Source organism: Cynoglossus semilaevis, chromosome 3 (assembly GCF_000523025.1).
Source record: "Cynoglossus semilaevis isolate Cse_v1.0 chromosome 3, Cse_v1.0, whole genome shotgun sequence".
NCBI classification, from domain to species: domain Eukaryota; kingdom Metazoa; phylum Chordata; class Actinopteri; order Pleuronectiformes; family Cynoglossidae; genus Cynoglossus; species Cynoglossus semilaevis.
Window position 1 is genome coordinate 12411042 of NC_024309.1, and position 26746 is coordinate 12437787.

At 40.7% G+C, this 26746-nt stretch overlaps 1 protein-coding gene across 1 annotated transcript in view; it reads left to right on the plus strand.

Moving 5' to 3' along the window:
* The first annotated feature begins 5674 nt into the window (after positions 1 to 5674).
* The window catches only part of cdh7a (cadherin 7a), a 187916-nt gene continuing 166844 nt past the window's right edge, over positions 5675 to 26746 (plus strand). The window contains exon 1 of the mRNA XM_017031627.2: positions 5675 to 6247. The gene's annotated coding sequence lies outside the window, so the exon portion shown is untranslated. The remainder of the gene's footprint in view (positions 6248 to 26746) is intronic.

Here is a 26746-nt window from a genome sequence, read left to right on the forward strand (position 1 = left end):
AGGAATGAAAGATGTTAGTCTGGCAGTTTGTCACAAAGCAGTGTGCTGCTGTGTGATAGACTGGCAGAGCGAGCTGCCTCTGTATCCTTGGGAACACGCCGGCTACTCTCACACTTTTTTTTTCTGTCATCTCTGAGCAGCTCTTCTCATTTTCTGAAGCAGATGGAGAAAAGGCAGGAGACACTGGTTGGGTGTTGGAGCAGAGGCCGACTCACTGAAGTCTTGTTAGTGTGTGAGGGTTTTATGGCCTGTGTCTAAGCCAGAGGTTCACAGTCATTGGGAAACACGGGCTAACAAGTGATGGATGCATCCTTTCAGAAGTGATGGACTGTGTGTGTGTGTGTGTGTGTGTGTTTGTGCTCTTTGTGTCTGTGTGTGTGTTTGTGTGTTTGTGCTCTCGAGAATTCTTCTGTAATGATGTGATGTGAAGCATCGACATCTGATGGGGATCTCGCCCCAGCATCTGGGACTTGCACTTGCAGCCTTCCAACAAATGGTCCCGGAAGACAGTACCTATGAAGTAGGTTGATCGAAATCATAAAAAGAGTCTGAAGTGGTTGGTTGGTATGGTTCTCAAATTGCGGCTCGTGTACAGCCATCGAGCCACCTACTTGTGGACCAATGGGACAGTATTGTGGCTTGATCAGCTGTAATAAATGCATCATTTGCACCTTTAATAAAAAAAATAATCTGGGCCCTCAACTGGAGGCCTCTGATCCACATCTGGCCCACGAGCCACCTGTTTGTGAACTTTTTCTTTCTCCAGATTTAAATGTATTCTCAGACATTTGAGTCAATAAAAATGTCTCCGTGGACCTCAGAGGTTTGAGTTGAGCGACCTGCTGCTGGCTCTGTAACGGTTTGGGACTGAATTCAGCTGCAGTAGAATGTAAACAGTCAGACTGTTTTTAATTACCAAACCGACTTTGTATACAATTTAAGTTTGGAAAACACTGGATTTGAACCAATTCGACGACCACCAGGAGTCTGGTTCTTCATCCTGAACTCTTCGTCTGCTTTTTTTTTAGAACTCGGCTGCAGGGCTGTTGATCCCGTTTGCACACAAGAGCAGTTGTGAAGCGGAGCAGAGAGGTCAGATGTTCTTGATGAGGCCTGGTCTAGAACCGACGCTGAGCTCCGTCCCAAAGGTGCTGAACGGGGTTGAGTTCAAAGCCCCGGGTCGGACGAGTTCTTCCACGTCAAAGTGAGGAAGAAACTGTTTATTGGTTTGACTCAGAGGCGCCGGGACGTCGGTTCAATGAAACGGGAAAAGAATCTTCCTTAAACTGATGACACTGGGAGGAAAGTTCAACGCACAAAACTTTACTTACTTTTCTAATTTTTGTTGCTTGTTGGTTTGTAGCTGGCAGTGAAAGGTCCAGGCGCCGAGCTAACTGTGAGCTAAAGAAGCTAAAGCATTTCATTATTTTTTTCTTAGCTTTCCTTTAGCTAACTTTGTTAGTGTTGTTGGTAACCAATTAACCATTTTTTTTATTAACTGTTAGTAACTGAGTGGAAGATTTTTTTATTTTTTTTGGAGAAGATTTACTTACCATATAAGGATATATGAGGTACAGTATTTTGGTTAGCGTTTAGCTTCTACATTTTCCAGTGTTTTAGCTATTTGATGTATTTTAGCTAGCTAGATTTTAGTTAAATAATTATCGTAGCTTTTGCTATTTTTTTAAAATACTTTTACGTACCTAACTTTGTGTTTATTCATTTTTATTCTTTGGTCATGTAGCTAACTTTTTTTTACTTTATTTTCTTTCTTCTATTTTTCATTAGCTTTTGATTATTTTTTCTGACTTCTAAATATTTTAGCCAACAGAAACCACAGAGCCGTACTTGTTTATTTTCATATTCTATGACGCTCACATGAGTTGTTGTTTTTTTTAGTGCCTGTACTTCAGAAAACTCAAGCTCCTCCACTGTTTCACCCAATTTTCTTGTATTCCATCTGTTTTATGAGCCCCCCCCCCATCCCCCTCAGCACTCTCAACCTCACCCCTCACTCTCAGCGTCCACCCTCCCACACTGCTCTGCCTCTGTGGAACAGAATATTCCCTGGTTCACCCACATATTTACAAACAGCTTCCCCCGCTCAGGCCTGATACCTGTCAATACACATCAAAATCACAGCATTCTGACAGACTGAGAAGAAGAAGAAGAAGACGAAGAAGAAAAGCAGAAATGACGCATGATGTTGAAAACCACGTACGATAGTGAGATGGAGAAATGGAAATGATATTTATAGGATTTTCTTCCTCGTTCACTCTCTGCGTTCTTACGAGACATAACAAGACAGACGAGACGTGATGAGACCAGACAATTCAGGCTGCTGGGGCTCACCGCACATTGTGTTGTTGTTTCTTCTTCTTCTTCTTCTTCTTCTTCTTATGATTATTAGAGTAGAAAGACTGGAGTGAAAATACTGAGGAGGAAGAAACGTAGTTTAATAAAGCTGTGCAGAGGCTGACAGGGTTGGTGCGTTGGATGTACGACACATGAAGCCCTGCCTGTCGGAATCTGGTCAAACAGAGCAGCTGCTCATTTTAACGACATTTTTCTCAGACATTTGAAATGTTATTTTTTTCTCCTTTTCTCTGTTGATTTAAGTGTCATGTAACTATAAAAAAAAATAAAACACACACCACTTTTCTGGCTGTACTTGTACGGTCAGAAAAGTGGTCAATGCTAGTAGAAGGGTGGCATCAGTGCGAATGGATACACCACCATACACTTCTAGTTACTTATTTAAAAGTATGGTATGGTTAACATTGTCACAAAAAAAAACAAAAAAACAAAAACATAGTTAGCCAAAACGGTGGGTAAAGATTAGCCAAAATGCAGCTACAATAAAACTTTTTAAATTCATTTTAGCTATTTAGCTATTTTTGTAGTTTTAGCAATTTTGGTAGTTATGCTAATTTCAAGCCTGATGTGGCTAATTATACCCTTCTTTCATTAGCTGTTGGTTATTTCATTCCTAACCCAGAAGTGATGCAAACGTAACTGGACAGATTTGTTGTATTTCAAATTTTTCATATTTGTTTTTGCAGTTGTACTATTCATTTTCTGGCTAAATTAAATAAAAAAAAAAACACTTCAGCACCAGTGGACAACACTAACAACTTTACAACTAAACCAGTAAAAAAACCAAACCAAACCAAACACGTTGTCATATCTTTTAAAGCTCTTACACACCGCCCACACGCCGCTGCTTTAGCCGTAGCTTCACGGTTTTGGAGAAGAGAAAAGGTTGCAGCGCTGGAACATGATGGGGGCAGAGTAAAAGTCCAGGTCAGAGGTGAAGCTGAGAACCATCAGGAGCAGGAGGGCGCCCCACTAAGTAGCTAATTTCACTCAGTGCCCTGGTCCCGTTGCCTGGATACTGAGTGATTCTAATGAACACTGTTGTGATACACATGTGCTCCCGTGAACCGCGCTTTCCTCACACTTGCTAATGTTTAAGTTTCCGGGGCCGCGTTCTGTGCAGTGATGGACGTTAAAGCACACGTTCATTTTTTTTTTAAATGTTGCCTGAATGGAAAAAAAAAAAAAAAAAAAAAAAGAGAAAGAGAAGAAAATGTAAAAATGAAGAAGATATACGGTAATGTGAGTTTGTGGGTGGATCTGAGTTTCAAGGTCATGGACTAAGACCCTCTCTGTGTGGATACCTTTCTCCTACTCGTTATTTCTTCTATTATAGCACTGCATTATTACATAAGATCAATTTGCTGCATTATTTTACCTCCTTTTTTTTTCAAAGCAAACAGTAAAACTCCTTTATATTTCCTGAAAGGCTGAATGGTACCACTGGGACCTGGGCTCTTTTAGCAATTAGGATAACTGAACTCTCTCCCTGAGTCCGCTCTTCAAATGAAGTCCCCCTCCCTCCCCTCTCTGGCGCTAAGCTGATCCTGCAGGCTAATTGGCCTCTGGGTTGATGTGCGGTGTTTACCAGAGATCCTCTGGGAGCTGGATCAACCAGAAGGAGGCGGCGAGGGGAGTTCTGCGGTTCTGCCCAACCAACGTCAGCCCCGATGAAGGCGTAGACCGCTAGTACTGACAACTGTCCCCTGCAGCTGCTGGTCAGGAACCAAACCTCCAGCCTCAGAGAAAGGTTCACGTGAGGTTAGTTTTGTCAGCAAGTTAAGGAGAAATAAGTCTAATTACTAAAGCGCTGATCGTAGGCTTTTGTAAATAATGGAAATAAATACATTTCTTTGTATTTAATGTCTAAGGTTCACTATTAGCATCAAGGGCTGCAGAGATAAAGGGGATTCGCTCATTTGAATACAATAAAGAAAAGATAAAAAAAAGCATAACTGGGTTATTATTATTATTATTCATGAGGCTAACCTCTATCCTTCTGCCTGCAGGTGGTGCTATGAATGCATTTAAATCCCCTGGTCCAGCGGCCAATCATTAATGGCCATCTGTTTGAAAGGCATGGCTCGGGGGCTAACGATAGCGCAGAGCTCCTCTGGTTTGTAGTGATGTTGATGAGAATACATTTGTAACCTTTTCAGATTGATTCAGAATTAGACAAAAAAAATCAGTTAGAAAGTTAGAGTTAATGCGTTAGTCATTTTAACAATCAGGTTAATCTGGACCAATCACAATCATCAAAGATGATCTAGCAGGGAGCCTTTGCAAAAAGGCTAAAGTGCCACATGTGGGTCGGGAGCGACAGGTTGAACCACCCTGCCCTGCCCTGACCTTTACAATGACAAACATACTGTATATCTAATCTAATCTAATCCCTACATCTAATCTAACAATAATAATTATCTTATAGATTCATAGATTAATAATAATCTCCTTACATGAGGAAGTGTCCCCAAAACAACCTGAAGTACAGCTAATCCCTCTCTCTGACTCCCCATCCAACCTAAAACCATCCATTTTCACTCTTTCTTCTCTCCGTATCTTCATTATTGAAACAACCGTCTGTTTGAAACGTCGGCCAAACTCACACATTCCTGTCTGATTCCTGAGCACGTCGGGGAGTCAGGCCAGAAACGTCTCCGAGGTTCCAAGCAGTTTCCCCAACTTGCTAACAACGTAGCTGCTTTCATAATCAGTGCGAAGTTGGAGAAAAGTGCAGCGCAACCGATGAAGACTTCTCCGAGCGTCAGGAAGAAGTTGACACCTAAACACAAAGCAAGGGGATCAGAATACATTAGATTTAATTGGACTCTGGTCGACGGGAAATGTTTGTGCGGACTGAGAAAAATGAAAATACACGTCGTCGTCTGAAGACGGAGTCGGTTTTACGGCAGATTCAAACACGGCGTGAACGGCAGAAGTGGTTTGTGACTGTTCTCTTCTGAACTGAACTGACTTTTCATTTGTTTCTCATTAAATCATTTTTTAACAGTAAACTGCTTCCTGCAGCAGTCGCCAGTGTTTGGCTAAAATAAAGTCCATAATTAACTTTAATGTAGCAATAAAAATAATAATTGAAGAGTTTCTATAATGTAGACATTTTATATTTTTTAACATAATATTTTTTAACACTCACTTCTGTCAACAAAACATTGTATTAAACACTGCAAATATATTTTTAAGCTCTCCTAAGCCTTTAAATAGGAACTCAGGGGCTGACCAATCAGACGGATGTGGAGCAAAAAGACTAAAAGTCCAAAATAAAACATCCAAAAACAAACAAATAAAAACTACAAACACTGGGGATGGAGATACATCTGATAACATGAAGAGTCAAGTGCATGTAAATGAGGTCAACTCAAGAGGCAAGGTGTGGTCAGTGGGTGTGGCCATGCAAATCTGAGGGGCAAACTGACCAATGGTTGGAAACAGGAAGTGGGTGTGGTCTTTTCAAAGGCTGCAAACATTTAAACAAATCAGGAACTGAAATCAGATGAGACAGGAACTGCACTGGGAAAACAAGATTTATACAAAGTTGAAGAGTTTTTTTTTGGTCAAACAAAACCTGCTTTTTCACCTTTGAATGTTCTAGAACTTTAGGACAGAACCACAACTGACAATGTGTCTGTTTACAATGGAGGGAGCAGGAGTGTGGCTCAGGTGGTCACTGCTTGAAGGAGAAGGACTTTCACCGGAACAGGAACAGGAAATGACTCCAATACAAATGGATTAATGGAACAAATTGATTAATGGAAATATCCCAGAACACATACTGAACAACATCCACCATCAGAGGGGAGCAGCGCTTGGACCGGCTGGAGTAGCTCATCATCGCTAGGCCATCGCAGCTACTGTAAGTCTTGAACTTATTATTCTTTCTCAGGTCTGTGGTTGCTTGTTCTGTGTGTTTATACTCTATGTGGCCACTAGTAGGAGAGAAAGTAGAGAGCAGCTGCTTGGCTAAAATGTTTATGGTTATCTTGGATAAAAATGGGCCTCTTTTTTTGGCTATATGTTAACCTGCTATGTTAGCTTTTAGCCTTTTTGTGAAGGTTTTGGCTGGGCTAACTTTAGCTTCTGTGGCTACACACTGTTATTGGTAAACCTTTAGCTTACTGCTTACTAGCAGCTACTGCTAACTATGTGCTAACCCTGCTGAATGTTGGACATTTCTGTGGCTATTCAGTGCTAATTTACAGCAGTGTCTTAGCATTTTAGAGTACCGTATTTTCACGACCATAAGGCGCACCGTATGAAAAGGCGCAGTCTCATTTATGTGTGCCATTTCTGTATTTAACACACACATAGGGCGCACCTGACGATAGGGCGCAAGTTTTATATACATATCCTTTACTACCATACGCACGTCAGCCTTACAACAACACACACGCATACAAGTGTGCGTATTTTAAAAAATAAATTGTCGGCGATGTGCTTCTCGCAGTAGGACCGAAAGTTCGCCAGCTTTTCAGAATAATCCGCCGGACGTCGCTGCGCTACCGTAGTCCTGGTCCGGATGGAAAAATGGCACCGTTTCATAAAACGCCAGCACCAAGACGGACCTCCTTGGAAATGTTCAATTTTCATTTCAGAAAATACGGTAATTCTTAAGCGTTAACTTGACATTTTGTGGTAAACATTTTTTGTTTTGATGATGGAACTCAAATGGCCTTGAAATATAATTGAAAAAAACACAGTTCACTGCCATTTTGTTCAACGTTTCTAAACATGGAAAACATTGAATTCAAGGACACGGAGGAGTCAACAGGACTGGATGTTGTTGTGAAAAATGCACTCAGGGTTAGATGTTGATGTCGGTCGTGTTTTGTCCACGTGTGTTTTGGTCACAAATGTTGGTCCCGGTGGGGGACGATGGTGGAAAAGCAGAGGCAGGTAGAGAAGATGAGAAAAGAGAGAAAATCAATCAGCCAATAGAACAATTTAAATCGTCCTTCAAAAAGGAAGAAGAGAAACTACACATGTGGAAAAGTCAGTCAAGGACAACAGCAGCGTCCGGTGACAGAAACATGGTGAGGGGTTTGATGGAAACCCCCGAAACAGCAGTCCATCTCACAGACCCAGAACTCCAGACCAGATTGGAGGTGTCATCGTCAGCGTTCCGAGATTTTAGGCTGCAGTAGCTGCAAACCGAAAATCGTAAAATGGTGCGATGTAGCTCTGCGCGTGGGAATTTGTTCCCCTCAGATTTATAGACATCTGAGAGCGATGGCAAACATCTGTCCAGCTGATGAAGAGCTGAGTTTGTTTGAAGACGGACTGTGATCATGATTCAAAAGTACAGTCTCATCTGGGTGGAGACGCTGTCCTGGATTCATTCGTCTCTGCTGCAGGTGTGAGTCATGGCGGCAGCGGGAGAATCGATTCCAAAGTGTGTGTTTTTTTTTTTTCTGCTGCTATTAATTTTAAAGGGTTTGACAAAAAAAATAATAAAAAATCACACAATTCCAGACCTTGACCTTAAAACAACTCCTTCTTCTCAGAGTTTTCAAGAACAGTTTTGAATTTCTTTCCAGCACCTTAACCATGGTCTTTTCTGTCTTTTTAACCATGTTTTTGTACACTTTTTAACAGTAACCTTTAGTAGTGCACCTATTCTTTGAGCTATTTTTCAGGGTTTGGTTACATTTCTAGGTTTTGTCCAAGATTTGTCTTTTATCTAGTAATTGTTGGGATATGTTGCAAACCTAGTAACGTTTAAAGTACGAAAAAAGTCCCTTTAATTTTATGACCTCTGCTTTACCGCTTGCTTGAGTTTTAAATATCCTTTCGCCCCGGTATTATAACATTTCTTGATCATCAAAATGGCGGACCGTACTGTCCAACTCGGCCCGTGATTGGATTCCAAAATAAGCGTCAAATAATAATATTCGCCAAAAATGTGATTAATCTCACTCTTGGAGTGTACAGCCCATAAGGAGTCCAGAAAAAATCTGGACATAAGAGCTAAAAATGCTAAGCTAAATGACAACGTTGCATTATTTTGTTGCTGCCATTTGGAACCAAACTGTTCCAAACCCGTGGTTCTGCCTGAGTGAGATCAACAGGAGCCTCAGATGAACGGCAGCTCACAGTGGTTTCCCAGTGTTTGAGCTTTTCTCTCCTTGTTTGTGTGACAAGTGAGTCCACTCTCTTCTGCTAATACCCAATTAGGGAGATGATTATTGATTGAGGTGTTGAAAGTTGACCGCTGATCTCCTTTCTCTCAGGACCGGGCGATCGATGGCTGACTTTAATGAGCAGCCCACATCTCTTTTCTAATACGTACAATTAGATTTAGTCTCGGTACATATTTGTAAAACAACAGTCGGAGGCTTAAAGGTGCAAATATTGGATTTTTTTTTTTTTAACTTAACAACACACAAAAAAAATGTCTTGTAGGCATGAAATTAAAGTTTCGGATATTCCAGTGTTTACCATTTTATCCTTCGACTCAAAGTCTGCTGCTTTTATTTGAACCATCCCAGACCCCCGGGGGAGGTGGGAGGGGGGAGCGCGGCAAACAAACAGTGATTAAGAACTAAACTACATGAACTAACCAAAAAAAACCAGCGTGATTTTTGCTAATTATTCCCAGGAGGCATCGCTCCGGCCGCTTTTCCACTTTTTTTTAGCAACTTTGTTATGATCAAAGTGTCTGACAAATGACTGAGTTTATTTCGTTCCCGGCCCACAGAGGGCAGCGGAACAATCAGACCCAGCAATTTTCAGGGGCTGTTATCACACAGTGGAGTTTGCTTTTCAAGGACAATACGATTGTTCTTGACACGCGGCTGCTGCATCGCCGCAGCGGAGTTCAGAGTCAGAGTCGGTTTTTCAGAGACGGTGGTGGAGAATTAGAAAAGGCGGCGAGGACGACCCTCAGTGATTGGCTGATGTACTTGATGCTGCGTCCATCGGACAAAAGGACAAAGACGAGGATTTTTTTCATTCAAAGCTTTTCTCATCACCTTTGTGGTGCAGTGGTTGGATCCCTGCCTGCCTGTAGAGGGTTACAGGTTTGATTCCTTAAAGTCGCTTGCTTCAGGAAGGGCTTGTTTTTTTTCTGCCTTTGGTTCAGAGATGCTAACTTGATGAGAGAGTTTTTGAAACTGTAAGTTTGTTCAGCTGCTGCTTTAGTCGTTTGTTGCTGTAACTGTTTGACGATCGAAGATCCCGTTCCATGAACTTTTTTGGCCAACATTTGCCTTTAAATAACAGACTGGAAACTGCCCCACCCATCTGCCCCTGGTATTAGGGCAATAACTGTTAATTAAAGGGATCTTCCACGACCCCTAGAGCATCTGCAGAGTTACTGCAGGTGAATAAATGAAATTTGATTGTCTTTTACATTTAAACTGAAAACCATATAGAAAATACATATAATATACATACATATATATTAAATATATACATATATATCTACGACATACAAAATGTAGGATGATTTTATAAAATTTGTAACATTTAAACCGCTTCTTATTGGTTGTAATATATCAATCTATACATGATGCATATATATAAATACATATATAAATATTAAACACATACACTACGTAGGGTTATCAGTATTTTATGGAACATCTAAATGTTGAACTTGGATTCAAACCTGCTTTTTAAGAGCACGATTATTTGCACAGATTTTCAGAAGGTTTCCAGTTCCGATGTTTCCTCCATAAAAGGTGTCAAAGTCAGAAATAACACTGCACCTGTTTTTTAGGAAGTGCTCTAACTTTTGTGGAAACAGGGTTTGTGAAAACTTGACATGTCTTCTGATTTCCTCCATTTTATTTTTTTAAACCTGTCTTCCTCCGTTGATGTCGTGCTCTTGCAGTGTCCTGTTAAAAACACACACTTTCTGAGGAACCCAGGAACATGGCTGGCTTCTGTGCAGACAAAGTGTCATGTTTGCCTCCCGGTTGTCACTTTCTCTGAGGAGAGATGTGCCACACTCCTCCAGCATGAAGTCTCTGTGGGCCATGTCCTGGTTTAAAATGCAGTGAGGGAAAAAAAAATCCTTAAGGGAGCTTGGCCCACACACACACACTCACACTTTCCAGAGTTATTGTAAAATACACTCCGGTGCCGAGCAGCCAAATAAAGCCACCAGCTCTGTGTCTTCACAGTAAATAAAGCCTTAAGTCGGATTCAAGGCCCGGCTCTTCAATAATAAACAAAACCCACGCTGGGTTTCTATCATTATCTATTATTTAGTGCACAATCAATAGGAGGCGCTAAGCTGCACCAAAGCACATGCCTCTAAAAGCGTGATTAAATTGTTACTGATTTAAGATGGATCTCCTGTCTTAATGAATGATCAGATTCACAGAGTTTTCTTTAATTCCCACTGTCGGTCGTGAACCTCTCAGCACATATATGTAAATTTTTTTTATATATCAAATGCTCCAAATTCTAATAGTTAGCTGAATATAGCTACTAAAATAACTAGCTAAAGTAGTAAGCTAAACCAACACCAGCTAAATAGCTAAGAACTATAGTTTAAAGATGATGAAGTTTAAGTACAGTATTTTTACTTTAACCACCTTTTCTTTTTTAAAACAATTCTTTTTTTTTTTTTGTCCCTCCACACACGGTGCAGCAACATTCATCATCCAGACACCATTAGACCCTGTTACCATTTTAATGACCTCATTCCAACCTAGAAACCGGGGAATATTCTAGATATTTCTTGCCTTATTGATCAGTAATCCACCAAAAACCATCACTTTAATGTAAATGAATGAATCCACCAGAGACTCCAACGTCGCCCCTGATTCCCCAGAGGGAGGGGTTAAAGACGGAGCCACTCCGTCCCTTAATGTTATGATCATTTAAATATTTCTTACGGTGCAGTCCTTCAACCTGAGGCTGAACCACGAGGCTCCGGTTCTGCAGGAAATTGACAAAATATTTATATGTTAGACCTAAAACAATTCAACTTTCATTTCCTCATAGAGAATCTATTTTCATGTTGCACTAGAATTTGGAAACTGTCTTTAAAACGTAACAGGAAGTCAGCCATTTTGGGTTTTGTGATATATATTTTTCTCTCTGTTATTTTGTATCTTTCTCTCACCCTTTCTCTTCCAAAGTTGTCAATTTCTGTGGAATTTTCAACTTGAAAAGACAAAAACAAAAATCAGTCGTAGGTTGGTGAACTAGAACTCTTCGCCGTGAGCTTTTTAAACTTTATTATGTAACTGTGTTTCAGTCCCTGCTTCTATAAACTCACAAACTGCAGATTTTATTTTTCCCACTTTTGCTTCTCCGATGTCCACAAAAGCATAAAAGGATGTTGCTTTGGGATTTTTGAGACAGTCAATTTTTTTTTAATTTTTTCGATTTGTTTCTTTCAATCTTCATTTAATATTTAGTGTGAATCTTGGTGTGAATGATCGTTTGTCTCCGTATGTGATGATCGGTGGGATTTGATCTTACTCTGACCCTAAGAAGGTTAGAAAAGCGTAGAAGATGAAGGGACTGAAGTGAACGAACGATGTCTTTGAACCTTCTTTGTTCTTCTTCTGATCTTTTAAATTCCCCAGGAAACTCAGTTCTGCTCCAACGTTTGATTTTCAACGCAGGTCATTTCCAAAAAAAAAAATAGCAAAGAAGACACAAAATAATCAAAACAAATGTCGTGCACCGGCTTCAGGTTCCAGGACCGTGGTGCGGATACGAGGTGTTACAGACCAGTGACTCTGTCGTTTAAATTATCTTCCGACAAAACCAACACCAACAACAACAACAAACAAAAACAGAACCACGACCCAGACACATCGGGCTGCAGTCCAGAGCTGAAATATAGGCTGCTCTCAGCCTCCCTCACTTCACCACCGCTCTGAAACTTTTTCTTGTTAACGTGAGTAATTTCTGGCTGCACATCCAATGGTCTGAATCAGCAGAAATTAATAGTAATTACAGGCAGGGATGTATTTCCACACATTAAAATGGTCTTTTCACCCTGAGCCACTATGAATGTTGCATGAAAAGAATATGGGCCGAATAATTTTCTGCCAGAAACGGCGGCGGTTAAAAACCAGACAGAAAGTGGGGCGCTGCAATTTCACATCAGTCTGAGGCTGTAAGTGATTCAGGAACTTTCAGCCTCCTTTCACTTTGATCTCCTCACAAATGGAGGCGATTAAAAGCTGCTGGAAGGAGACGGCGTCTGGGATGTAGTCGGAATCCAGAGACGCAGCATCGGCTCCGTCAGGTGGTCCGTCAACGTTTACAGATTTAAGAGAAACAGAAAAATACAGACAAAAAGACAAAGGGGTTTTTTTATATTTAACAACGTCTTTTTTACTTCTCTGATGTTGTCTTAAACGGGGGGCTGGAGACCCAAAAGAGGTCCATGAAGGTAGTGTAGGGAGGTCCTAAAACTTTGTGCTCTTTCAATGATTTAAATATTCTTTCTTTGTCCGACCAAACACGCTAAACAGAAAGTGGCACAAAAATTGCGATTTCAAGAATCGTGATGTTGATAAATATACTTTTAGACTAGAATAATAAATAAAGAAAATAATTAAACAAGTGAATGTAAAAAGCAATTCCAAAACATAACGTAGTCTTGTCTTCCCACATTTTTACAAAATTTTCTTGCGCACTAATATCAATGAGTAAGCGTCTTGTCTTCCCACATTTTTACAAAATGTTCTTGCGCACTAATATCAATGATGTTGCTTTACTGCCACCTACTGGGCTGGAATAGGTGCAGCAGTGTGCCATAAATAAGAGCACTTTTTTTTTTGGTCTGTAATTAAGATAATCCAGATTAAAGTTCTTGTTGGATAAAAAGTGAGTTTTTCTCTGAGAGAAGCCGCCTCAGTTTGAAACGAGTTTGGCGCCACCGTCTCCCACCGTGGGTCTAAGTGATTTACTTACTTTCTGCCCTTCTTACTTTAATCACTTTAAAAATGAAGCTGATTAACCGAGGTGGTAGGCGGTGTATAAACTGCGGCACATCTCCCCCGTTCTCCTCCCGCACCGTCTCCTTCTTTGATGTTGTTGTTTGTGCGCGTTGCGCCGCCCCGTCATTTGAATATCACACAAACCGGGGGCTCCTGCTCGGCCACTCGCTGTGCCTTTGTTGCCGTGATTAAAGCAGGTGTCGCGCAGGGTTGTGTTTGTTAATGACAGTTTGCATTTAAATAGCTGTCACTCGTCTTTCACAGGGGAACACAGGGGAGGGGAAATGTTTGTTTCCGGGGGCCCTCGATCGCAGCAGCGCTGCATCTCTTTTACATGAGCTTAACCTAGCTTCAGCAAAGCAGCGGGAAAACTTTAGCAGCGGTGCACCTGTCTGTGGAGAGTCTCCGCTCACCGACGCTGGGGACGATGAAAGTCCAAACCTGAGAAAGAGAGAAATGCAAAGCTAACCCAGTTCAAAGAGTCGACGTGTATAGATTTGTTTACAGCGAAAGGATCGAAATGTGTGGGTTTTTTTTTTTTAAAAAAAACCAAGATGAAAAGACAGAGTTTTGAAGTTGATATGAATGATGTTGATGTTTGTCAGCACCTTCTTCTTCTGTGGTGAGTTTTTACACCTAGTCCCATTAGTTAAGAACCAAACTTGGTTTGGTTTGTTCTCATTGGTCTGGTTTAAACGAATGTTGTTGTTGTTGTTGTTGTTGTTGGTGAATCTGCTGTTTCAAAAACACGATTTTTTTGGGGGGTAAACTTTGTAGTAGCTCTTTATGTCACTTTCTACCCAATTAATTTATTTTTCTGATGGTAAACCATTCATTTTCCAATTAGGTGAAATTCAAGATGTATTTTTCCAAATTATTTTTTCCGTGCTTCCGAGATCAACACAAAAATGTGTATGAAGATGAAAAGCTTTTTTTTAAAGACCTGCAGCTTTTACTGGTCCATATAAAATCTTAGTAACAATTTTGGTCTTTTTAGAAAGTGTTTTTTGAGTGAAAATGTTTATAATCAGTCAGTGGAATTAGCTGTTCCTGAAAATAACTTTATTTTTTTTAGATGACGACAGAGAGAACGCTACAGTAATTTTTTTTAGATGACGACAGAGAGAACGATACAGTAACAGCTGTAGTAACAACAGCAGCAGTGTTACTGTGTACGTATATATTTATAGTGCACACACATTATTAACATATTCATATATGCCACGCTCTAAAACACTCGGCATATTAATGACACCACTATTCTCACTCTGCATTTCTGTCGTTTATTTATTCATCATGCTGTAACTGAGGGCTCGTCGTGTCACATGGTCTGAATGACAATAAAACTGAGTACGATAATTGTCCGTTGGTAATGGATGTAGCAGAGGATGGTTTCAATCCATCAACCCTTCAGGTTATGGGCCCAGCACGCTCCCTCTGCTGCCCCCACCTGGAGAACTGAATCAAACAAATTCTGCATCTGATTTGTTTAAAGTCCATTATATGGACGGAAACATTTAAATATTGGCCATGCATTATTCAAATATTTCCCAACGTCCGAACACCGAGACGCACGTTGAGTCTTTCCTGAAGGACCTGAGACCGTCCAGAGGTCGCCTGTGCAGAAAAAAAACTAAAACTAAAACGAGAGGAAAATAAAGTCAGCAGACGACGATCAAAGTCTGGTGTTGTGAGTCGACAGAACTCTTCCTGACGACTTTATTTGTAAATTACAAGTGTAATCAGGTTTGTCCGGGATAAAAATAACAAAAACAGACTGCTGCCACCTCCGGGGGCGTGGGGGGGGCGGGTGTGTGTGTGTGTGTGTGTAATTATCCGCTGTAAGTAGCAGACACATTGGGGACAGTGTCACGTTTTCCGCGGTTTGTGTTCGTCTCGTACAGACACCTATTAAAGCCCAACATTTGGATCATTTACGCCACCAAATGTTGTCCCGTGGACGACGTGGTGACAATGTCCCCGTGCAATCTGTGCACATCTGGCGGGAAAATAAAGACGGAATGATCCAGAATACAACTTCGATCCATCTTTTCTAATCTGTAATCAAATCTGTGAGGAGATAAACCGCAAACACGACGAGTCCCCGAAGAACGGCGGGTTTATGTTGTTGAAAATTAAAATATGTTCTCAGCCTAGAAAGACACGAAAAATCAGGTTTGGTTTTTTTGGTGCAGCTGTAGCCGCCATTAGAGTTACAGCACGAGTTTCTGATTATGACTGATCAAAAAGAAAAAAAAAAAAAATCCAGCAGCAGATTACGCGTCTGTCGTTTGTATGATTACAACTTGTGGGCCCGATGTAACTGAGATTATTAGACATCTGCTCCGAGTGTGGGGGAGATTAAATCAGGAGCCACTCCGACTAATCAAATATAATGACATAACCGGCGTACTGGATATAATTAACGGACACGACATGAATTATGCGTCTGCCTCAATCTGCTCGGAATTGTGGCCCCATAAATATAATTACATGCAACACATGTTCCCTACAGATATGTAAAGATTGTAAATCAAAAATAATTAGTGTCTCTGCCGTGAGAACGGCACAGATCTAAGCAAATGGAAGGCACTTAAGGAGGAAAAGGTAGAGTTCTCAGCAGAACGATGCAGAAAAATCTGTGGATTTTCATGGTCGCGATGGTCTGACCTTAAACATTGATTTTTAATTTAACTTTGTTGTTAAGACAGAACCAAACGGCACAGACTGATCTCCAGAAATATCATAGATATTTTTTTATTTGTGTTAATCTAGAATAAAGTTCATTTTTAACCCAGACTGTTGCAACAAAAAGTACAAAAAAGTTAGCCCAGAAATAGCTACGCTAACGCGATTAAGCCCTAGCAGAACGTATTGGCTAAAGGTAGATAAAGTTTGTACAAGAAGTTGATTAACGTAATCTAAATATTAACTCACCCACAGGTTAACCGTAGTTTAGTTGCACATGGACAGTTCAATATTTGCTAAAACAAACCGAAAGATGTTAGCCATGAAAAGCTAAACACAGTAAGGCTAAAAGGTTAGCTACGTTAAAGTTAAAGTTAGCAAATAATTTTAAAAAATGGTCAAAGATGATATGTATTGTTTTTAGAATAAACCTAATATATAGTATATAATTAATATATATAAAAACATAAAAGCAGCAGCAGCCAGGTTTACAAAAAACAGTCAATTATTTATACTTTTTTTCCAAATCTCTCCATATCCTCCCTGACTTTGGCAGATCCAACAATAACAAAAAAAACATTAAATGGACAATATTTTCAAATGAACTTTCAGTAAAACCAGCCCAAAGTTGCTGATAACATGCAGACTTGGCAACCCTGGTACTGTACAGTTTCTGAAGATAATCATCGACGTGGCCTCGGGCCAACTGCTGGAAATTAAAACACCTGCACGGAGGAACAAAAAAAAATTCTCCTCACCGTTACAGATTAGACCTTTGGCGTGAACAATATATATATATATATATATTTTAAACCCTGTCTGAGCCGCGGTGACAGTGAATGATGGCTTTATTTAAAAACCATAATGCTTTTAATAAATGAAGTACAGGGAGCAGTGAAAACTCAGGGAATGTGATTAAACACTCTGCTCCCTGCTTAATTAGATTCCTTCAGGTGTTAACTGCAAATGCCAAGTCCTGGCAGAAACACACACTCACACACACACATGCCCTGGTGGTGAAGGTAGAACATGGCCGTAGACGCCAGGACGAGGCCTCCTCCTCCTCCTCCTCCTCCTGCTGCTGCTGCATCAGGAGCCACGCCGCCCTCGTATCTGACCAGGACGCTCATGTAGCCTGGATCAGATGAGGATTTGGCCGGGGATTTTACTTCCTGCAGAAAAAAAAAAATATATATATATATATATATAAAAAACACGCCATCCCCTGGGCGAGTCAATCCAGGTGACATTTAGGACGAGAGCCTTCAGGAGTCACTTTCATATCACGCCATCGATCTGTACCTGCAGTGTTTAACATTTCAGATATTAAGTCAGAAGCCGCGGGTCGTGTTTGTGTCCCGGCGTCGCCGCCGTCGCTTTTATTATGAGTTCATTTGTGACAAGCTCATCAGACTGTCAACAGCGGCACGTCGGCGGCTGATGGGAAATCTCCAGAGCTTAAGTGGATCACTGACTTCCTTTTAGGCAATTACAGAGGAGAGACGAGGCGCCTGTGACACGACGGCACTGTGTAAAATTAAGGACTAAGATGTTTCATTTTCCAAATCCGTAGGATGTTATATCCTGGATGGATCCCATCTATGTGGACGGACTTCATGGATAAGAACATATATGGTTTATTATTATTATTGTGTTGTTGCGTGTGCACACACACACACACTCACAGGAGCGTCGTCAGGTTCAATTTCCCCTGCGTGGTTTCATATGAAATAATAAAAAGGTGCTTTTGTGCGAGGTGAAAAGTGACTCTGAATATTGAACAACGTCTCTGAGAGATGGCGGCCGTTTCCACTTCCTGTTTTTTATTTTTTATTTCTTGTTTGTTCTTCCTTTGGTCCAGTGTGTGGACAGAGAAAAGACGCAGTAGAAAAACTGAACTGTTGTCGTCGTAGTTTTCACCAAACTGTGCAGAACTACTACAGTACGATTACTATTACTGGTACTACAGTTTTCACCAAACTGTGCAGAACTACTGCAGTACGATTACTGGTACTACTACTAATACTGCAGTCAATACCACCATCACTACTACGATCCACTCTTACTTACTACCACAGTACTATTTCTTTACACTTTACATTACTTTACATTACTTTACATTTTTCTATTATTTTATTACATGTACTATTATTTATACTTAATACTTACTAGTTACTACAAGTATTACCACTATCACTACTATTACTACTTTCACTATTTGTATTAATACTACTATTGCCACAATTACTACGAGTTACATTGTTACAACTATAACTACTACTACTGATACTATGTATTTACTATTATTACTTTCACTACTATCAATACTAGTTCTACAGTTACTGCAACTTAAACTTAGTAGTATTAGCACCACTAGTACAGCTACCACTACTAGCACCTCAACTATCACTACTTAGTATTAGCACCACTAGTACAGCTACCGCTACTAGCACCTCAACTATCGCTACTATTACTACAAGCTACCACTACTAGCACCTCAACTATCGCTACTACTACTACTGATGTTACTGCCATTATTTCTATGTACCACTAGTATTACTATTAGATTAATCCTACTAACAGTACTACTACCTTTACTACTACGTCTATCACTATCACGTCTGTTGGTGTTTTCTGTTAGTATTACTATCACTGTTGCTAATACTGTTAGCGTCACTGTGAGCGAGCGATGGTGAACGTGACTCGACGGCCTGTGATCGTTTTCCTGGAAAACTTCACAGACTGCTCCTTTAATCCGTATATATATATATTTTTTTAATCTAACGTCGAGTCGTAAACATGACGGTTCAGCTCCAAATGAGCGTGAAGCTTCTTTGTTGGACCGCGCCGCGGGGCCTCCACCGGCCGGGGCCCGAGCCGTTCATCATGCATTTTTTAGATTAATGTTAAATTTATGTTTCATCTCACATTAAGGCGGGAGCTGCTGAGGCCATAAGTGGCTCAGGCAGCCCGCTCTTCTGCATGAGTGACCCGGCAGAGTTTGACATAACTGGGGAAACAGAGCGGGACGCAAAACATCAGCTGGTCATCCCGCTCCGGTGGGAGACTGTGCAGAACATCCTCTTCATATGGAGGAGGAGGAGTTTTTTTTTTTTTTCCTCCTTCATCCTTTTATCTGTCGAGCTAAGTAAGAAGAAGGACTTTGAAGATCAACTAAGACTGTTTAATTCCTCACAGATATTACCCAGCGCTCGGCCGCTCACGGTTTGCATATGAATTTTTGTGTTTTCTCTGTGTGTAAAACACAGAGGATGTATGTATAGAGTGTGTACTACTGTTCTACATAATAGGAAAAGTACACAAAGCAGCTAGTACTTTTGTGTAGCTATTCTAATACCATCGTGTATCTTGAAGTAATGCAGAGTTCATAGTGTGTATAACTAGACTTTTACACACACACATACATAAATCCAGGCTTAAGTAAACCTGACCCTGTGGTACAATAGCCCTGAGCACCTGCTGATTGGTGGAGCTGTACATCCTCCTGTAAAACCTTTGGACACAAAAACCATGAGTTAGAAAAATGACCATATGCAATTATTTTTTTTCGGTGGTTTTGCGCTACTTCCATGAGCTAGTCTTTAGACGACGACTAAAACTCCTTTTTTATTTCACCTTCTTCTTCGTCCTCGTTGCTTCTGGTCAAACGTTGACAACCCGTCACCTGGTAAATTTGGATTTTTATTTATTCCTGTTTTTCTGTATTTCTGGACTTATTCAAACCAGCCGTTGATTGCAGGGAGGAGCGTTGCGTTTCAAGCACCTCGGGCTGAATCATTGATTTTTCTCGTCAGGGTTGAAAAGAGTGAACTTTGAAAAGCCTACACCGGCTCAGCGGTGGGGCAATTAAGTCTTGATTTGTGTAAAAACAAGGGGAAAAAAAAAAAAGTGTCTTAAATTAGTGGGCACGGCAACGACCAGAATCCCTTCATCCAAGTCCTTCACATTCAACCTTTGAACGTCTTTGTTTGAATCATGTAAAGTGTGTTTTTATGTGTTTCTCAAAATATAAACTTTCTTAAAAATGCACGTTATTTCCCGTGGCACTTTTTTGGCATCCAGTCTGAGTCGAACCTCGAAAGCAGGACAGACTTTTAGTGAAATTACTTTCTTCCTGGTGCCGTCTCTTGTGACTTCTATTAATACTTAAATTATTGAGCATCAAAGGTTTTTTTTTAAATGTATTTAAAATAATTACACTCACTTCACGGGGGTTGTGCATTTTTATTATTTAGGATTTTTTTTTTGTCTTAAACATAAAAGAAAAATATATTTATAACCGTCTCACTTTTGGTGACTTTGCGAAACATTGTGGATGTTGACGGTGTCCCTGTGGAGAGCTGAGCTAAAAGGAGTGGCTGCGTTAGCTGTTAGCATTCTGAATTCTTTACCTTTCGACAATTTATTAAAATGAATAAAAAAAACAAAATCTACTGCTCGTTAGTTAGACGTGCAACCTTCGTTAAATATCTGTAAAAAGCTATAGAATGTAGCACAAAGTTAGCTAGCTGATAGCCACGTTAGCATGTCTTTCCATAGCATAGTATGTAGCATAACTGCCTTGCGAGCAGAGTTTTTCTATTCCCAGACGAACCACATATCCGTAATGGCGCCTCCTGTGGGCAGCCTGTGTTGGTTGCAAAGACTCACACTGTAAATTTCCCCCATTGTGGGTTGAATTAATTCATATTAGTACTAAAAATACAAAGTACTTCTGTATTTTCTTGGACTAGAGGACCTGAAAAAAAACAACACAAAAACACAAGGAGAATATACAGTATAAACTCTACACATAAAGACTGGGAATTGACCCAGTGACCCACTTGCTGTAAGGCGAGGGCACTAAACACTCTTCCACCTTGTGCCCTTCAACGAGACATCTAACTTTTGCATTTCTTGTGGTCCGTTAAGTGCTTTTAGGGTCAAACCCTTTCAGTCGGTCTGAGGTTGTGATTTGAAAGAGTTCACTCCAACTCCTTGGTCTAAAAGTGTTGATTCCCAGCTGAGGTAAAGAAAGGCCAAGTGTCTGGATCCGCTGGTCTGCGTCTGCCGCTCTTCATTGTTTGTACTGCACAGAGCGGGTCACATCTGGAGGCAAACACTCATCAGCATCAATGAAATGTTGGTTTTCATCCCAGCCTTTCCATTTATCAAATTACAGCATCTGAGGGCAAGTGGTCAGGAGCCACACTGGCCGCTGTGGCCGTCTCCGTGTCAGGGGATGGTGTTTCTGCTCATCTGTGTTGAGCCAATGGAAATAAGATGGAAAGAATTAAAAAAACAATCCCAGGGTTAAGAGGTGAAAAAAAAATCTGCGAATATTTAGAACGAAACAAAATGTTAGCCTGAAAATATGTAAAAAAAATAAAATAAAAAAAATATCCAGCCCTGGAGTAAATAAAAATGGTCGAAGGTTTTTTGGAAGAATTCGGAAAACAATTTGTTGTGAAGTGTTATCTGAGGATAAGTACAGATGGAAGAGATGTTTGTCATTGGAAGTAGTTTAAAAATATCGAAATCAAAATGACGAGCTGAAGGCTAAAGCTACGTATCTGACAAACACCAAACTGTCAGCCAGGAAGAAGAAGAAGAGTAAGAAGAATATTAACTTTATTGTTTTTATGAACTTAAAGATTTTTTTTTTTTACCTTATCATTGAAGCAGCTGTTTGTCAGGTTGCCAGATCTGGCAAGAGAAACAAGAAATCAGGTCAACAAAAAAAAAAAACACCCACCACAACAACAGATGGAGAAGCCATTTAATTTATACAGACCAATGCATTTATTTATCATTACCTCCATTATAATATTAGGGAATTAATGTGTGTATTTTACACTTACGGTGTTTGTTAAAAGAATCTCCACTGGAGGGGGCTGTCCTTTAATAGTCTCTTTTTTTCCCCCTTCCTTTGCTTTAGATTATTGTTGTTTCTGGCATCCTTAGCATTAATTAATTCCCAAATCAGACCCATGAATCGGTTTAGTTTGGAACTGTTCATTGTTTGCCTCAAAAACCAAACACCAAAATACGTGACAAAAACAAAAACATAAAAAGCTGTGAAAGTATTTTAAGAGAATTCATGGGAAAAACAAGCCCAAAAATCCTTTATGGTAAGCAGACTTGGCAACCCCAATAGCAAAGAATCCATGAATAAACAGCAAGGGATTTGTCAAGAATCCAACAAAGAAAATGTTACAAAAAAAAAAAAAGCCTGTGAAAATGTACATTTTCAGCCTTAATGTCATCAGACTTTTGGGAAAAAAAAACAGTTACTTTCTGGTGGAGTCGCTCGGCGACGGTGAACGCTGAGGAGAGTTCACTGTTAACTAGTGATTATAATAAGTCAAATGTGGCGTATGGATTATACAGGAGTTAATGTGAAGGGTGTGTGTGTGTGTGTTCCAAGCACTCATTGATCAGACCTCTGTGTGTGTGTGTGTGTGTGTTTGCCAGACTTTGAGCCACTGTTATAAATACTTGGAGGGCGAAAACTTTGCTGTCAGCGAATAGAAAAGGCCTGAAGAGTTTACACGGAGGTCAACGTGGGAAGTTAATTTTGTGCCATCAGTTAATGAATGGAAAGGAACACGAGAGCGCCTCCTACCTGCGGTGGTCAGGTCACAGCTGTGCTGTCTTTGTGAAGAAAAGAAAAGAAAAGAAAGGTTACAATGTTTTATAAGACATGGGTGTCAAACCTACGGCCCGCGGGCCAAAACCGGGCCGCAAGGGGGTTCAATCCGGCCCACTTGGTGAATATTAAAAGTGAAAAAAACACTTCATGTTGGTGATGTTTATGGCTCTGTGTGGCCCCTGAACCACATGAGTTTGACACCCGTGTTTTAAGACCTTTTAAACGTGTGTCTGTTTCTGTATTCTCCATGTTTTGGAAGTGAAGCAGATTGAAATCTTTGAGGCCTCTCAAATTGCGGTGATACGGTGCGAGAGCTTAGAAGTCAGATTTCCTGTCCAGGAAAGAGCCGGAGAGAAGCAATCATTGTTGGAAGCTGTTACGTACGGGGGTGAAACACGGAGTCAGATTTATGCGAAGTGATTCGGGAGATAAAACCAGGATGTGCCACCTTTTTTTTTCGTGTACATATCCATTTATGTAATTAACTGGGAGTGCTCCTGTTAGCCGCCGCGGTTAATAAGCTCCAGTGGGAACGCGGCGAGGCAGGTGAACCCGTGGCCCTGGAGATGTTAAACACAGATGAATAGATGCCACGGCCGCCGTGCAGCCCTGTAAATCAGTTCAAATGAGCAGTGGAACATGACTCAAATGGAGCCGGCGGTAAAAACTCAATATCTGAGAAATGGACGGGCCTCTCATAGATATTGGAAACTTCTAACCTCTCCGCAGCCGCATCAGCTCTGCCGTTGCCCACACACACGCCCACTCTGAACCCTCCCCGCGTTCCATTCCTGCCCCGCCGACCTGTACGTGTGCTGCCCTGTCGTTACGGGGCGGCTGGTTAAATGAAGGCGTAAATGTAATAGCTGTGGTAACAGCAGAGTGAAACGTGTTCGTTACGGTGTCTGTGGTTTCAAAGTGACACACGACCGGGTCTGTGATCAGGTGAAATGAGTCGCTGAGGACGAACATGACGGAGGACGGGCGGAAACTGATGGACAACGAGCGGGTGGAGAACACTTTGAGGGCGGTGTGTTTGTGTGTGTGTGTGTGTGTGTGTGTGTGTGTGGGTGTGCTGGTTCTCAGTCATCGTCAGGTCATTTTGTCCCAAGAATTTTCAGAAGAAAAAAATTGGACCGGCCTGGTTTCTTGAAGAGTTCTTGGGATAAAAAAAAAAACTGGGTGGGAACATACACGGATATTTTGGTTCTCGCTTCGGGAATTAGAAGATCTGTTGAGAATCTTCAGACTACAGGAACCAAACGGAACTTCATCGGAACCGACCTTTGTTTGGACTCTGGTGGGTGGGTAGATAGATAGAACTTTCTTAATCCCTCGGGAGTTCTGTTTGGAGAAATTTAGATTTACTCCTCTCAAACTCCCATGATGCTTAGCAGCATGTGTGTTACTGCGTGAACTGCTGCTGCAGCCAAAGTCAGTAGTGGTTCCAGGGAATGACCGTGGTCATGGTGAAGGTAACGGGGAGTCAAAGGTGCAGCATGTGGACTTGACTGGCGTTGACGGAGGAGCCGAGTCATTTACATACAGGTCACCCGAGTCAAACACTCGTCCGTTCACGCTCATTTGTTGTTGTGAGGTTTGAAGAGTGCAGCAGCGTCGTCTCTGAACCCTGGAGGAAGGAGGATTATTCTGTACGGTACATAAGAAGAAGGCAGTATTAATGCAGTACATTAGCATACGCAGCAGTGATGATACTCCGTGCTTCCTATAACTCCAAGGCACTTATAGTTTTTCTTTCTGTTCCTCTCCAAACCACAACAGTCCTGTATACTATTAACCACACATTCTAAACACACACACTCACACTCACACACTCACCAGAGAATAGAGAATAATGAATGTGTTTGAAGCCAGAAATATTCAATTAATTTTCATAATACAAGGAAAGAGAGTGAAGAATGTGATGAGGATAGAAACATTTTTTTATTAAAAAATTTTATTAAAAATTGTAATTATATTGTGTATATAATTCACAATATTTTTACTTAATTATTTCACAAAATATTAAATTTCAGATTTAGATTCTTCAATAATAATTTCAAAAGTCAGGACAGCGGATCAGCCAAAAGCTATGTTTAAGCTAGCTTTAAGCTAATTTTTAGTTTACCGCTAGCCTAATTTCGTTGCCAGTGTCGTTAAGTTGTACTTTTGCTAACATTATTTTTTATTTTAATCAGTGTTTGTACTTGTTCTGCTCCAGCTTCATTTATTCATGTCATATTTAACCCATTTCTGCAATAACCTAACAATGCTAACACTTAGCTGCTCTTTAGCTAATGTTTTGTTATCAAAGAATTTTCTGACCTTAGCAAGTCATTTTTTTTGTCTTTTGTCACACCTCTGGATTTTTGCCAACACCTCCTTGACGACCACGTCTCAGGCAGCAGCGCTGCTATTTTTATACCGCCGTATACCGCCGGTCGTGACCGCAGCCTTTCTGCCTGCTACACACTCGGGTTTATCTGACTGCTTTATGATTATTTTTTTTAATTACAGAATAATGGCTTGAACTTTTCAAGTAGATGGTTGCAACGTTAAATAAATTCCTAGAATAACCCCATAACAATGCACTTATCTGGAGAGAGTCGTCCATCTGCATGTTGCTCTAATTGCATGGAGTTATGATGTGTTGTGTGTGTTGCCTAAAATAGCTGCAGTCGGCATTTTAATGAAGTGGTGATGAGAAGTTAAAGCCTCTCCCCACAGTTTTTTTTAAAATTTATTTTGGCCTGAGTCTCTGTGAAACTCATTGTGAAAGTCATTTTTGAGGATATAAATATATATAGAAATTGAAATGCAGGCATATATTTAGATTTAAAATTGTATTTTTTTAAAAAATATGTACCATTTATTAATCTCTTAGTTTGAAAAATGAAAGTTTAAAATTTTGTGTTGACTGCAGATTTAAACTAATTCGATTTTTTTTTTTTAGTGACCCGATACTTTGTTACAACCACGACGGCGGTTGTGTATATTATTGTTCTCATTATAGTTGTATTTAAGGAGGTCAACAATGTAAAAAAAATTTGGAAAAAAATATACAGAAAAGATGTGATTGGTTTCAAAGCTCTGCTCACTTTCTGTCCACCTGGCTGTGCAACGTTTATGGTTCAGTGTGACAACAGTGTCAGTTGGAAGATTTTTTTGGTTTATTTTTTGTTGGATCTGCACATCACTCTATTACCCACAATGCTCTGCTGCCTACTTCACATTTGCGATTAAAAATACTTTGTAAATAAAAGCAAAAGCATCGAAGGCCAATCATCAAAAGTCGCCACAGAAACTGCTTTAAACTAATGTGTGTAAATCACATCCTGTTCTACGTTAACAGCCACCAGGGGGAGGTGTCTCATCTGAAGACGGTGTTTTTGTCTCTGTGCACCTGAGATTTAAAGGCGGTATTTCTTCTCTTCTTGTGGTTTTGAAGTCTTATTGTCACCTGACACAGAACATGACAAGTCACATCAAAGCGCTCAACACGCCCGGCGCCGCGGCGACTCCTGGAGAACGTCACAAACGCAGCTCCTGTCATTCCATCAAGGTCAAAGGAAGAAAAAAAAAATCCATCTGTGTCTCTCCGGGCTAATAGAGTCCTCACTGACAGAGGCTGCCGATCCAGGCAGCGTGTGTGGCAATCTCTGAGCAACGGCAACACCGACTGCAAAAAAATAGTTTCTTTTTGTGATTTAAATCAGTGCAAATTGGGGCTCCTGTGGTACCGATGACTTACGTTAGCATTTTTACATTAGCGTTTTTTGTTTTTCTTCCACATTGCAGGTAGAACCCTGGCTGCTAGGCTATAGTTTGTGGCTAACTCATAGCTAATGGGTGTGAATGGAGAAACCCACCATTGTTAGAAACAAACGCTGGTCTCCTCCTTCTAGGGTTTTTTATCCTGTTTAAAAAGCATGGGTGTGCCCTTTAATTACAGTGTGAAAGAGTAAGGCCTGCACCTCTACCGCACTCCTCCAGTCCCTGCCGAGCTCCAACCCTTGTCCTTCAGCCCTCCTATCTGTGGCCCCGCAGCTGTAATTAATAGCAGCGCTACATCAGGGGAGTAACCGCGAGCCATGGCGGAAAA